This window comes from Cornus florida, unplaced genomic scaffold (genome assembly GCF_030987335.1).
Source record: "Cornus florida cultivar Cherokee Brave unplaced genomic scaffold, ASM3098733v1 CherokeeBrave_3.0.0_Hap2_Chr06, whole genome shotgun sequence".
NCBI classification, from domain to species: domain Eukaryota; kingdom Viridiplantae; phylum Streptophyta; class Magnoliopsida; order Cornales; family Cornaceae; genus Cornus; species Cornus florida.
Window position 1 is genome coordinate 50,309,206 of NW_026775576.1, and position 13,132 is coordinate 50,322,337.

The 13,132-nt window shown below is 35.1% G+C and overlaps 1 long non-coding RNA gene across 1 annotated transcript; it reads left to right on the plus strand.

Moving 5' to 3' along the window:
* Nucleotides 1-1,276: 1,276 nt before the first annotated feature.
* LOC132311490 (uncharacterized) lies at nt 1,277-10,694 on the plus strand. The gene is made up of 2 exons (XR_009483032.1): nt 1,277-3,668; nt 5,145-10,694. It is a non-coding gene; the product is annotated as an uncharacterized LOC132311490 (long non-coding RNA).
* Nucleotides 10,695-13,132: the final 2,438 nt, after the last annotated feature.

Genomic DNA, 13,132 nt, shown 5'->3' on the forward strand with positions numbered 1-13,132 from the left:
TTTGTCTTAAAAAAAATTGTGAGAGATTATAAATGGGTTATCTAACTACTGAATGATGTATTTCAAGAGCTAATTGATACTACTGGATGTTATTTCTCTGTGTAGCCTACATTCGATTCGCTATTTTACTTATTTAGTTATTTAACATTCTGTTTTTGTGGTAATAACAAAAATGATAACCCCAATTTGTTAAAAAAAATAAAATTTTTGATAACCCCCATTTGTTAAAAAAAATATATTTAATTTCATTCTACCATAATTTCTCAAAATAACAAAATTTTGGTAAAATATATATATTTATATACATAGGAATAAAGAAAACCACATATTAGTAAAGAAAATAGGAACAAAATTTTCCTTATAAAGAAAATAAAGAAAACCCCATATTTAGAAAATCACATAAAGAAAACCCCATATTTTCTTTAAAATATTTTTTTTTTGGTAAAGAAAACTTCATTTTAGTAAATAAAATAGGAACGAAATTTTTGTTTAAATTAATAGATAATATAGTAAATAAAACAGAACAAATTTTTGGTAAAAAAAAAAAAATCTAATTACAAATAACAACAAATTGATAATATTGACGAGCTCATCCGGAACAAAAAGTAAGCACGTGTGGCGATTGTATTAATGAGATCGCGAACACCAAACACTCAGACCAGAACAACCAAATCAGCAGAACACTGGTTAGTCTTGATGGGATCGCAAAATCAACAAATCGGAGCAGAACAACCAAATCAGGCGAATACTAGTTGTTCTTGATGAGATCACGAAATCAGCAAATCGAAGCATTCACGAAATCAGCAAATCGAAGCATAACAACAACAAATTTAGTTCAATGGTTAGAAAATTAGGGCAATTTACTTGTTGTTAATCTGGCCAAGTGGTGTAAATTTGTGCCCCTAAACTTTTTAGGGGCAATTACATCAATTTGATAGGTATAATATTTTGTAATAAATCTAAATTGGGTTAAGTGCAAAAAACCCTTCTTTACTATCGATATAGTACATATCAGTCCATGTATGGTAAAAAAACCTTATATACTATCAATTTGGTGCGAATAGGTCCCTGATGGTGTAAAATGACGATAATACCCTCACTTCAGTTAAATAAATTAATAACTATAAATATAGGCCATGTAAAATTACCCTTTTACCCACTTATCAAAAAAAGAAAAAAAAAAAAAATTGAGCGCCGCTAAACCCCAAACAGAGGTACTTGGGCCTGATATATATATATATATATATATATATATATATATATAAAAGATATATTATATATATGTCTCTGCGATGGGGAAAGTACTGCAGCCACGGGGACGGCGATGAGGATCGGCCGGCAACGGAGGAACGGCGGTGAGCTCGGCTGGTTCGGATGGTGGTGGAAACGGAGCCTGCCCTCTTCAAAGCCTTCGGAGCCACCGCCGGATACTTCTTTTTCCAATCTCTCTCTCTCCCTTTAATTTTCTAATTTAAGATTGCGAATCAGATTTCGAAATTTCTCTGGTTTTCTAGGTTTTTTTTTTTTTTTTTTTTTGTTCTTCCTTTCTTGTAAATTTCTAAGGATTTTATCTGAAATTTGAAAGAAAGGTACGGATTTATTGAAGGGTTTATGATTTGCAGTAGTGGAAAATCATGGCAGAGGCTAACCCTAACATCATCATCCATCAGCGATTTTCGTGGCCGTAGAATCGTTGTTCAGAGGCGTCAAGCCATACCCACAATAGGAAATTACCAACTTCTTAATCCACCAGGTCTGTTGCTGCTCAATCTCTCCCTCCTCCCCACCATGGCCGCCGCCTCCTCCCACCTCCTCCCACTGCCCGCAACCATCTCTCTCCTCTCTAAACCCATCAACAATATACGCACAACCGGCCACCACCATCGCTTTGCAAAACCGCCACCACCGTCCCCACACATAATCACACGATTTAGGGTATCCCATTGTGTTTACCCTAACATAATTTTAATTATAAAGCAGAAATCAACTAGAACAGTTTCAGACCTGCAAAGATTTGCTCACAGAGTTGCTTCTCTTTGAGAAAGAAAATTCGAACACAAAACTTGGCTGCACGTATCCACTGTTTGATCTTCACCTCCACCACTTGCCACTCCAACCTCCAGAGATCTTCAATGCTCAATTTCTCGATGCAGTCCATCTCTTCCCACGGTTTGATGCAGTCCATGTCTGTTGTTATAAGTTGGAGCGACTAGAGAGAGCTAACCTGTTAGGAAGACTAAACCAAGAATTTTTTTTTGGGAACAAGATAATAAATATGAACTTCATTTTTATTTTTTATTATTATATATATATATATAATCCACCTCTGACTTTTTCATTCTTCAACCTATTCAAGCACACTTCAGTTCATTCCATTTCCATAACTCTCACAACTCACAAGCCATCACTAAATTAAGATATGGTAAAAATGAGTAGTAGCTCATCCCATAAGTAGCACAAAGGCGTACGTGGCCGGAAATGGTTGTCGGATATACGAGTTCCGCGCACCAAAAACCGCCGCTGGCTCGGCTCCTACACGACGTGTAAGGCGGCCGCAGTGGCCCAGGACATAGCCTCCTACTGCCTGTGAGGAACCTCTTTTGTGCAAAGTCTTAATTTATCATCAATGTTTTTATATCTAAAGACTATATATATATATACACACACACATACAAAACAGAGGGCGAGCTCGGAACGACCCATCCGGCATAAGATGGACCGCAAGCCCACTGCCGTTCAATCCCGCCGAGTCTCCCTCTTGCCCGGTGGAGAAGTCGGTGGAACTGGCGGTGGGCGACGGGCTGTGGAGAAATCGGCAGAACTGGCAGTGGCGACTTAGCTGCGGCAGTGGTCGACGGGCTGTTGGACTTCGGATTGGACCGGCAAGTAAAGACAGCGGGTTCCGGCGATGGATGGCTGTGGAGAAGTGAACTGGAGCGTACCGGCGAAACTGGGTTTACGTCGGCAGGGAAACTTCCGTCCTGCATCGCTGCCGATTAGAATCCTTGCTGGCCGACGTTGTACATCGCTGGAGGGATTGTTGGATCAAACCCAGTTTCACTCTCTCTCCCTTTATTTTTGTTTTTTTTATATTTTTTTTGAATAAGTAGAAATGCAACCAGTGATGGCTTGGGTATGGGGGTGGTGGAGCAGTGATGTGGCGGCCGGTAGCATAATGGGTTTGTGAGTGAGTCAACTCAACAAATTCGGGTTTGTGATGTGATTTTGATGACACACTGAACTAACTCAACAAAAAGGTAGAGTAGAAAGATAAAAGGCAAGTTAAAAATTTTTAATTTATTTGTGTGGACTTGTCCTTCACGAAGTGCATATATCAAGGATATTTTTGTACTTAACCCATCTAAATTTAATATCAAGGATAATTTTATCTTTTTTATCCTTTCATATAATTTAAAGCCTGTTATTGTCCAAATACAAATAACTTTTATCATAATGTCGTTTGGTAACCCTAAAACAAAAATGTATGGTGCTGTCGGCTGCGGCCTATATAAACAGAACTGCCCTAGCGTATATCAATCGCTTTAAGTTTCAATGAATTGAATGAGTAGTAGTAATAAAAGTTCCAGAAGCATACGGTACTTTCCGGCCTCGAGAAAAACGACGAAGGGCAACCGTTCTCGTAGATCGACCGCCGGAATCGTAGCGTGGTGAGTTTTCTCTCTTCTTTTCGTTTTCATCGCTTTAAATTTCAATAAGTTGATTTTACTTTGTTCAACAAAGAGTACAAAACCAAGTGATTTTATCTCACTGTAAAAAAAATTTTGCTGCAAAAATGTATAATTTAAACCGATTCGATTTGAAAAATCGGACATCCTGTTGAATTATCAGATCGGATCGGATTGTTATTATGCTTATCCGATTTGGATTGGATCGGCGGTGATCGGATCCATATGCAATCCGTTCGCAGGTCTATCATAAATTCTGTGTGCATTCCACTGTGAATTCAATGTAATTAATGCAATTGTTTGAGAATATATCTTATCCAGATGAACAAAAATCTGACACTTATATGGTGATGCTGTTTTTTCTGTATAAAAAATAAAAATAAAGAACCAATAATACTTATGAAGTATAATATTCACAATTCGACAATTATGGTTGATACAAGTAACAGCTTCAAGTTAGGAAGCAAAGAAAAGACTTGTGCCCACATAATTATGTTTTATACAGTGGCTGCAGTTAGTATTTATCAATTGGTCAGTATAGGATTATGGTTCAATCACAATAAACATTCATTATAAAAAAATAATGAAGTAAAAATTATAACATTCGACAACTGAAGTAAAAATTCCCAAAATTACCAATGCTTGTGACTAACAATTTCAACCTAAAAATAGGATTATGAAGTATAGAAATTGTTTTAATTTTTTTTGTTTGGGAAATTCATTGGTTTGGGTTTCAACTACAATTTATAGCAGTACAAATGATAGTGAGACATTGATTTTGAGACTAACTTTCCACAGCCCAGGAAAAATGTGAAGAATTACTTTTAAAAGCTTCAAAGATTGAATTGTTAGTATGATAGTGATTCTACTTGTAATGAAGTGTTTTGCTGATTAGAAATTTAAAGTTTTAAGTGTACAAAGGAGTGAAAGTTCTAAGAAAGGAAATTCTTCCACAAATCACGTGTTGGATTAATTCAAGAAAATCCTTTGAAGGTTCTCCAGGAGTGTGCAAAACAGGGCCAAACCAGTGACATGTTGTAAGTGACGCAATGTAGTAGGAACTTTCTCAAACTTTGATGATGAAACTAGTTACAGTATTTTGTATAATTGAACTTTTATCTCTATGAAATTGCATTTACAATTTAGTCAATGTTATGCTTTTCTTATATAAAAATATATTTGTTAATTTTATGGAAAAAGATTTTAATTTGAGGAACAATGAGGTGAAATGTTTGGTCAGTTTATTTACTAAATGAGAGGGCCTTCTGAAAGAAAATTTCAAAGAACTTAAGCAGTACAATACCAAAGGATATTGGCACAAGTGATATTCATCATAGTAACTTTAATTTTTTTCCTCTTATTATTACAATCAGACCCATGCAGTTGATTTTTTTAATATGCTTTGTTCTCTCTCTCTCTCTCTCTCTCTCAAGTTTTAATATGCTTCGTACTTGACAGGCATGAGGTGCAGATTGTTCAAGAGATTATACAAGAACTGGGTCATATATATCGTTAAAAGTTGCTAAGCACCAATTGGGGATAGATTCCCGTCTCAACGAAGTGATCACTTTGCTAGACAATGGATTAAAGGATGTGCGCATTGTGCGGAATTGTGGAATTGGCAGAATAGTTAAGACAACTATTGCCGAAGTAGTTCAGTCTCTTGAATTTGTAAGGAAACAACTTCTTTATAGGTGATTGAATATTCCGTTGAAAACAAATTTGGCAATAGTTGTCTTTCCTATTCCGCCAATCCCACAAATCTCCACAATGTAGGATCCTTTAACCTATTGTAAAGCAGAGTGGTCACTTTAAATTATTTGTTTATGGGAAAGGAGACAAAAATATCAAGACTTGCTAAGTAAACAAAGGTTGATGCATACAAGAAGTCGCAAGGGCTATACTTGTCTAGAGGACAAAATGGTAAGCGACACTTATCAATGTTTATTGTGATTGAACCATAGTACTAATATGAAAATGGTGTTAATGATTAATTCATGTTGGATCTCATTATTTTGCTCATATATATTTTGTGAGCAGAATTTTCAGTCAACAAAAGTGCCTATTACTTAAACAGCCATAATTGACTTTAGAGAGGTTTGAACTCATCACTGCTTGTTGCATTGGAAAGTAGACTCACAGAACTTTCCAACCATATATAGATTACCTTCTAATTCTACTTCAAATGAATTTGCAATGCCTCAAAGTTAACCTAAAAATGCTTTATGAACTCTCTGAAATTTGAAACCTTCAAAGTTATTCCATTTTATAAGGCATTCTGTTCCCCAAAATGGGATTGTCTTGCAGTGAGTCTTGCACGCACATCTGACTTCTGCTAAAATGGAATTAAGATGGTGGTCATGCTGTATTAAACTTATCTCTTTTGCATTATAATGTTATTGACATCGAGTGTAAAGATTTTTTTATTTACTATTTGTGCACAAATATTGTTCTTGTGTAGAGATTGTTTTTTGTATTTTTTTGTTTGATGCACCCGATTGTATCAAGAGTAGACGATGGATCAAAGGACACATGAAGAAGGATGGGAATCTTTTGAGTGATTCAATAAGGGAGGCAATGGTAACTAACATATCTTTCCTACCTATTTTATCTTTTTTATTTATTAAATTTACAATCATGCTTTATTCCAGGAATTTCAGACACAAATGCAATTGTATGACCTAGAAAATTAATGAAAATTCTATAGGTAGTTTGGTCATTTAAGGCTCACAGCTGAAAGCTTTAAATTATTTTTTAACTCCCCCTTCTGACATACCACCAGATTTTGTTTGTGTTCCAATTTTTTTTATACTTGCTGCCATCATATTTTTAAAATACTCCTTTGGAAGGATATGTAAATATTTGGCAACCACCAGTATGTTAAGAGCAGAACAATAGCTTGACCCTTGAAGGTACAATCATCGCACTACTTTTGTTTCTCCCTTCATTTTTAAGGTGCACCATCTTATATTGAAAGTCGTTTGGTATATGGGACTTTTATCACTGCAACAAGCAATGATTAGGGTTCCTCTTATATATCCAAGTGGTTAGAAAAAGAAAAAAGATGCTTTCACAAGGCAGTCTGAATTCATCAATAAACTTGCTCATTACTTCTTTGAGCTCTGTGTTTGTGCCTGTGAAATGAAGAGGTCATGTTGGTACCACTCATCGAGGTCATCACTCATCAGTAGAACCATTCTGTTAACATCATTGATAATTTTTAGATTCATTGAAATTTTGCACTGCGATAAATTCTGCGGAGAGGATGGGATTGTAGCCTTGTTCCACAATGGCTCTTGACTAGATTGCTCAATGTACTGCAACTCTGATATTTTATCATCTCATGAACCCAAACATCATCAGTTTATCACAATGAAACATATTTATGAGCAGAAGTACTGATGTATTTTAATGCATTTAGCAATGTAAGTGTTTATTAAGGTAAATGGTAAAATTTTCAATAAGAATTTTTATAATGGTTAAAAATACTTTTAATATTTGTCACTAAGCATCAAAATGACTTTTTTTGTTTTGGAAGGAATTTGAAAATTGTATTCATCAAACTTATGTTTTCTTTCAAATTTCTTCTAATGAAGTCCTTTAGAGGCTTTTCCAGAGCAGGATTTTTGGTGTTAGGAAGCTTCTCCAAATACAACTTGCCCCTCTCTTGTGCATGTTTGTGTGTCTCCAACACTTGATATAATCATTTTTCATAGAGAATATTAACTCTCGACTGGTTCACCTTTTTTTTTTCGTTTTCCCTTTCTCATTTTCTTTGTGCTTGCTTTTTCTCATCACAGAATAAGAGAGAGAGAGACGATGATCAGCAATATCTGTTACCGGACACCAAGAAATTAGATTTTCACAAAGAATTTTTCTTTTCTTTTCTAATGAATTTTGTACCCCTTTTTTTTTTATATATATAAATTGTACTGGTTGTATTATTTTTATAAGATGTTTAGTCGTTATGTCTTGTGGAACTACTGTAAATTAGATGCAATAGTGGTCAGCAATTCTTTCTCTTGTTTTATGTTTTATATTAGTAGAAAAGAAATGACAAATAGGTTCAAAGAAATAATCTCTTGGTGAAACTGGAAGATATTTCCTTATTGCATCTGGACGGGGGCCCTGGGCAGAGGGACCAGATAATAATATATGTGGTCTGTATATGCATTTTGTAATACTTGAATGGAATGACCCTGCACCTTCAGGCCTGTGCTGAGGGTCCTTTTAGGTGTAATCAGAAATTTAGAAACTGCCAAGCTGGTAGCTTTGGGATGTTACAGACGTAAAAAAATATCCTTGAGTTCCTCTAAGGTTCTCTACTTCACCCTTAATGCAACGGGTATTATTTACAAATTTAAAGATTAGATATTCCTCCAGGTTCTGTTTTTGCCTTTAGCGCCTATGTGACCATTCTCTACTTCATCCTTCATGCTACTGCTATAATTTACAAAGTTAAAATTTAAAGATTAGAGATTATTCCTGGCTCTGTTTTTGCCTTTAGCACCTATGTAACTGTTGGGAAGTTTCTTTGAGAAGAGTAATGACTTTACTGAATCCGAACTAGGAAAAGAAAGGAATGGGATTGAGATTGAAGAATGTATATAGTGATAGGAATAATCAGGATTTATATCTAGTTTTCTGCATTAGTATTTATTTTCAACTTTCAAAAGATAATATCTTTTGAAATGGACTGAAGTTTAGAATGAAGTGTCCGGGATAATCCTTTGTTCCATAGCCCTAGGGCTATTTACAACTAGCCAATTAAGAATTCTCAGATGTACTAGTACTAGCCATGCATCAAAGATGCAATCATCGATTCTCCCGAGAGGCCACAATTATCACGAGCAAACATATTAATGACGAGGAACGCATTTTTGTTATGCTACTAATACTTGTACTTGCTCTGCTATTCTGCCCAAGCCTGGCCGAGGAAGAGTTACGGAGCGCGTAAAACAAAAAAATACGTTGATGGGGACCCTAAAAAAAAAGGAACCTTTCCTCTCCCCAGCCATTTCGGGTTAAGAAGATGTGAAAGCGCTTTTCTTTCTATAAGAACGGTGCGTTCCGAGGTGTGAAGTGGTAGATAAGGGATGTCATAATTGGGGTCTTGAATAAGACAACATTTTGAATTTTGAATTTTGAATTTTTGCTTGGCCATACCACATTAAGGATATTAGTTTGGTAGTGAGAAATGACATTAATGTGTCACTAATTTATTAGAAGGTAAAATGCCAATATATATATATATATGAACTAAACCTAAATCTGCAAATAACCCATGAACTACAATTGTTACACAATACCCCCCCTCAACTATCAAGTTTTGTTGCAAAATGCCCCCTACCGTCAATGTGCCGTTTAGTTTTGAACGACCCATGCCCATCACGTGATGGGCTATTTTTCTTTTAATGACAAGAATGCCCTTACAAGGGTTAAAAGTCAATAATACCCTTCTTTATACCCAAAACTACCTAACTTATATATATACACACACACACATAAATGATCTCTTGCTCATCGGTGAGTAAGAAGTGAGTAAGAAATTTATCCGCACCAAGCATGATGATTGTTGAATGTGATTGCTATCTTATTTTGGTAATTATTTTTTTATCATCGAATGGTTACCATGTATGGTGCGGATGAATTTTTTGCTCATTGGTAAGCAAGAGATCATTACTCTATATATATAATTAGAATCCCTAATTCAATTTACGGGAATTAAAAAAACTTCCTAATTATCTTCTTCACTAAGTTGACCTTCGCTCTCACCTCTCTTCACTCTCTCCCTCTCTATGATGAGTCGAGATTGGAAATCTATTGGTTTTATGTGAGTTAGTTGTCGGTTGACATTTGGCTGGCTGTCATTGCCCAGTGGTTACCGAACAGTGAATTGTCATGGATTTGAGATGAGGTTTTGGGGGAATGTTGTGGAGATTTTTTATCTAAGGTTTTTGGGTTGAATGGTATTCTAATTTGAGAGAGAAAAACATAGCATAATGGAAAAAATAAAATAAAATTGTTTCCACAAAACTTACATCAAATCAAACATAACCCAGTAAACCACCATGCATATTGTTCGACATGCCTGATTCAATTTGACCTAATCCATCTCATCCATTTAAGTGAAAATTCGTCTTTTAATATTTCCGTTAACGGAAGGTGACGAGTATGTCCTTGGTTGGAACAAATCAATAGTTCAAGAGGGTTCAGGGGTTTATTTGCAAAAGCACAATATTTCAGGGAGGTTTTTGCATTTCTCTTTATTAGATTGAGCATTATTTTAATTATAGTTTTGTGTTTTTTTGTGTGTTACATATAGATTGAGCGGAACCAAATCCTTAGGTAGATGGTATCTCTATTTTGGTGTTTAATCTAATGTAACAATAGTAATGGTTTCTATTTCTTTCTACAGGAGTGCCATGGACTGAGGGTGAACATATGTCCTTACCTGGTTTGGATGGGAGAGGAATTTCAAAGATGTATGTGACCACAAGGACACCAACACAGGTGACTTGCCACATACAAATATCTCATCAGATGGCAGCCATCAGTACGTTAGGAGGTGTCGTTTTGCGGTGCTTACTAAGTTTATTTTCATTTTATGAACTTGGAAGTGAGAAGTGCTAGCTTTTCGAGTTGGATGATAATTGAACACTAGATGGTGTTCTATCAGATTTTTTTATTTTTATTTTTTTCATGTTGAAAGTTGATGAATGGTGAAATTTTTTTTTATTGTTTTGATCTTACCAATAGTGTGTTTCAATGTAAAGTTGTTTTAGTTATTAGCGTTAAATTTAGATTTGTTAGCCTTGTATGGTGTTTTAGTTATAATTGTTGGCATTACAGGTCTGTTGGTAGCATTTGATGGTTTGTTTTTTTAGGTGGGGTTTGGGTTAAATCCTTAGGGTATTTTTTTTTTTTTTTTTTTTGCGGCCACTAAGAATGCAGTAAATAATTACATACAATGAGTTAATAACATCCTCTCTCTTCTCTTTATTATCATTTTCCCTCATTAATAGACCAATCAGTGCTGGGGAGGATCTAAACCATTCTATAGCATTTGCGGCACAATCTTGTTATAAAACATATTTTCAATAGAAACAGAATCAAAAAGAAAAGGGAAGGAGTGGGCTTATTTCATTTTTGGATGGCATTATTATCTTTTTACTTTTTATTCACTATGATATATCAGGACAAAATTATGATACATATGTGCAGGGGATGGTGTATTTTGATTGGTTGTGTACAATTGACACTTCTCAACTCCAACCTTAATATTGTCCATATTTAAATTGTCAAGAGCTTCACTATTTTTTTTTTTTTTTTTTTTTTTTTTTAAACAATTGACACTTTTCAACTCCTGTCACCACGAAAAGGATTATTGTTTCATAGTGCAGACCATGGCTCCAAATGAATTGATTTGAGCCGAACTTGAGTCTGTCCGGGCTCGGATTGTTTATTTTTGAGTTTGACTCGGGATCGTGATGACTGTAATGACTCAAATTCCCTGGATCCGGATCATTAAACGGGTCCTTACCCAACCCAGAATCATCCAAAGGTATTATGGTTCTTTCATGTTAAATTTATATATAACAGTCCAACAAGGACGAGATAGTCATTCGTCATAATTCTATTATTTTGAGACTTCAGGGGTATAATAGTCATTTATTTATATCACATAATAATTAAGATAAAGTCCGGGCAATATAGTCCTTTCCGTGGTTAAAATATAATTATTGAGTTTTATTAGGTCATAAAATAAATACTCGTAACTTTAAATAAATGAATAATTAGGAAACCAAATAAAAAATTTATGGAACAAGAATCGGTCGACTTGAACACATTATACGTGGACTGGTTTGGTTTGCCAATATACCGGTCGACGTGACGTGTAGGGTATTCACGTCGACTGGTTTGGGACATGTACAGTGAAAAACTCACTGTCAGGATACCGGTCGACGTGTGGGAAGCTACATGTCGACTAGTTCACGCTATATGTCGATTGGTTCATGCTATACATCGATTGGTTTTGCGTTATCCACACTCGTAATTCCCACTGTCCCATATACACCAACTTTGATAACCAATCACCCAATTACCACCATTGCACGTGTACACGTATTTATATACAATTCAAAACCCAATACGATAACAATATTGGTAATAAATATTTTGAATGATACATAACACGAGAAAATGCACCAAAAAGGATTTTGTGAGATTATATTTAATTGCATCCCCAAATACAAGTCCAATACATCATTTAAAGACCGAAATACAAAAGTCTCATTTTATACAAGAAATTAAATACAAGAGTAAGGCCTCCATGGCCAAAATTTACATAGCTTTGGTATAAATAAATAAAAATGAAGTCCTATCTACATTGATATCCATGGATGTACATCAATTACCGGCTCATCTCCAAGTCCCTGAAAAATATTAATATTGATAGGGTGAGCTCAACAGCTCAATAGAGTAAAGCCTAAATTACATTCCTAAAAATCCTGTGAGTCACAACCAAAGAATAGGAATCAAAGAAAATGGATCATGGGATTAAATCATTTCAACATTCATGGAATTCACAATTTCACAAGTTGTACCATCAAATATGAAATGCAATGTCTCCTTCTTTCTTTCCACATTAACCTTCATCTTCCCAACTCACCCTCATGCCATGAATATGCATGTTATACAACCATTCATCATTATACAAGTCATAATTTACATTTAAGTTATCATACCAAACATCCAAACCCAGAAATTGATGACATAGACCATACTTTTACATTTTCTCATAGAAAAGTAGTATGCTTGGCACAAAAACAAGAAACCATCATTTTCTCATCCTTTAATAATTAAGTCATCACAATTCATGCTTAACATTACAACCAATTTTTTTAAATAATAATAATAATAATAAGCATGCTTCACAACATTAAAATTATCGTGCAAGGAGGCATATAGAAACTCACTAAAACCATAGGAATTTGTAAGTTAGACTTCTCTTACCTCAAGATAGAAACTTAAGCTCCAAGCTCCAAACTCAAATCCCACCAAAAGCTTGCAATACCCGTACCAAAACGTAGCCCTTGCAATACTCTACAATTTGCTAACTCCGGCTTAACCCGAATCTTCATCTAGCATGAAGAAATTTTTGAGAGGAGGGAGAGAGCAATGTAGAGAGAAAAAGAATATAGGGAAAGAGAACTTGTAGGGTGTCCGAAAATGAGGGGAAGAAGGAAGGAAATGGTTCAAATGGGACATATCATTGTCTCTAGAATTCTCTAGGTGGATCCAAGAGTCAAAATGACAATAATGCCCCCTAATCTTCTTCGTATTACCAACCATGCCATAAAATATCCTCCTCCAATCAATACCACTAATACAATATACATACAAGTATAAATATACACTTACACATATGAAATGTCGATAACGCC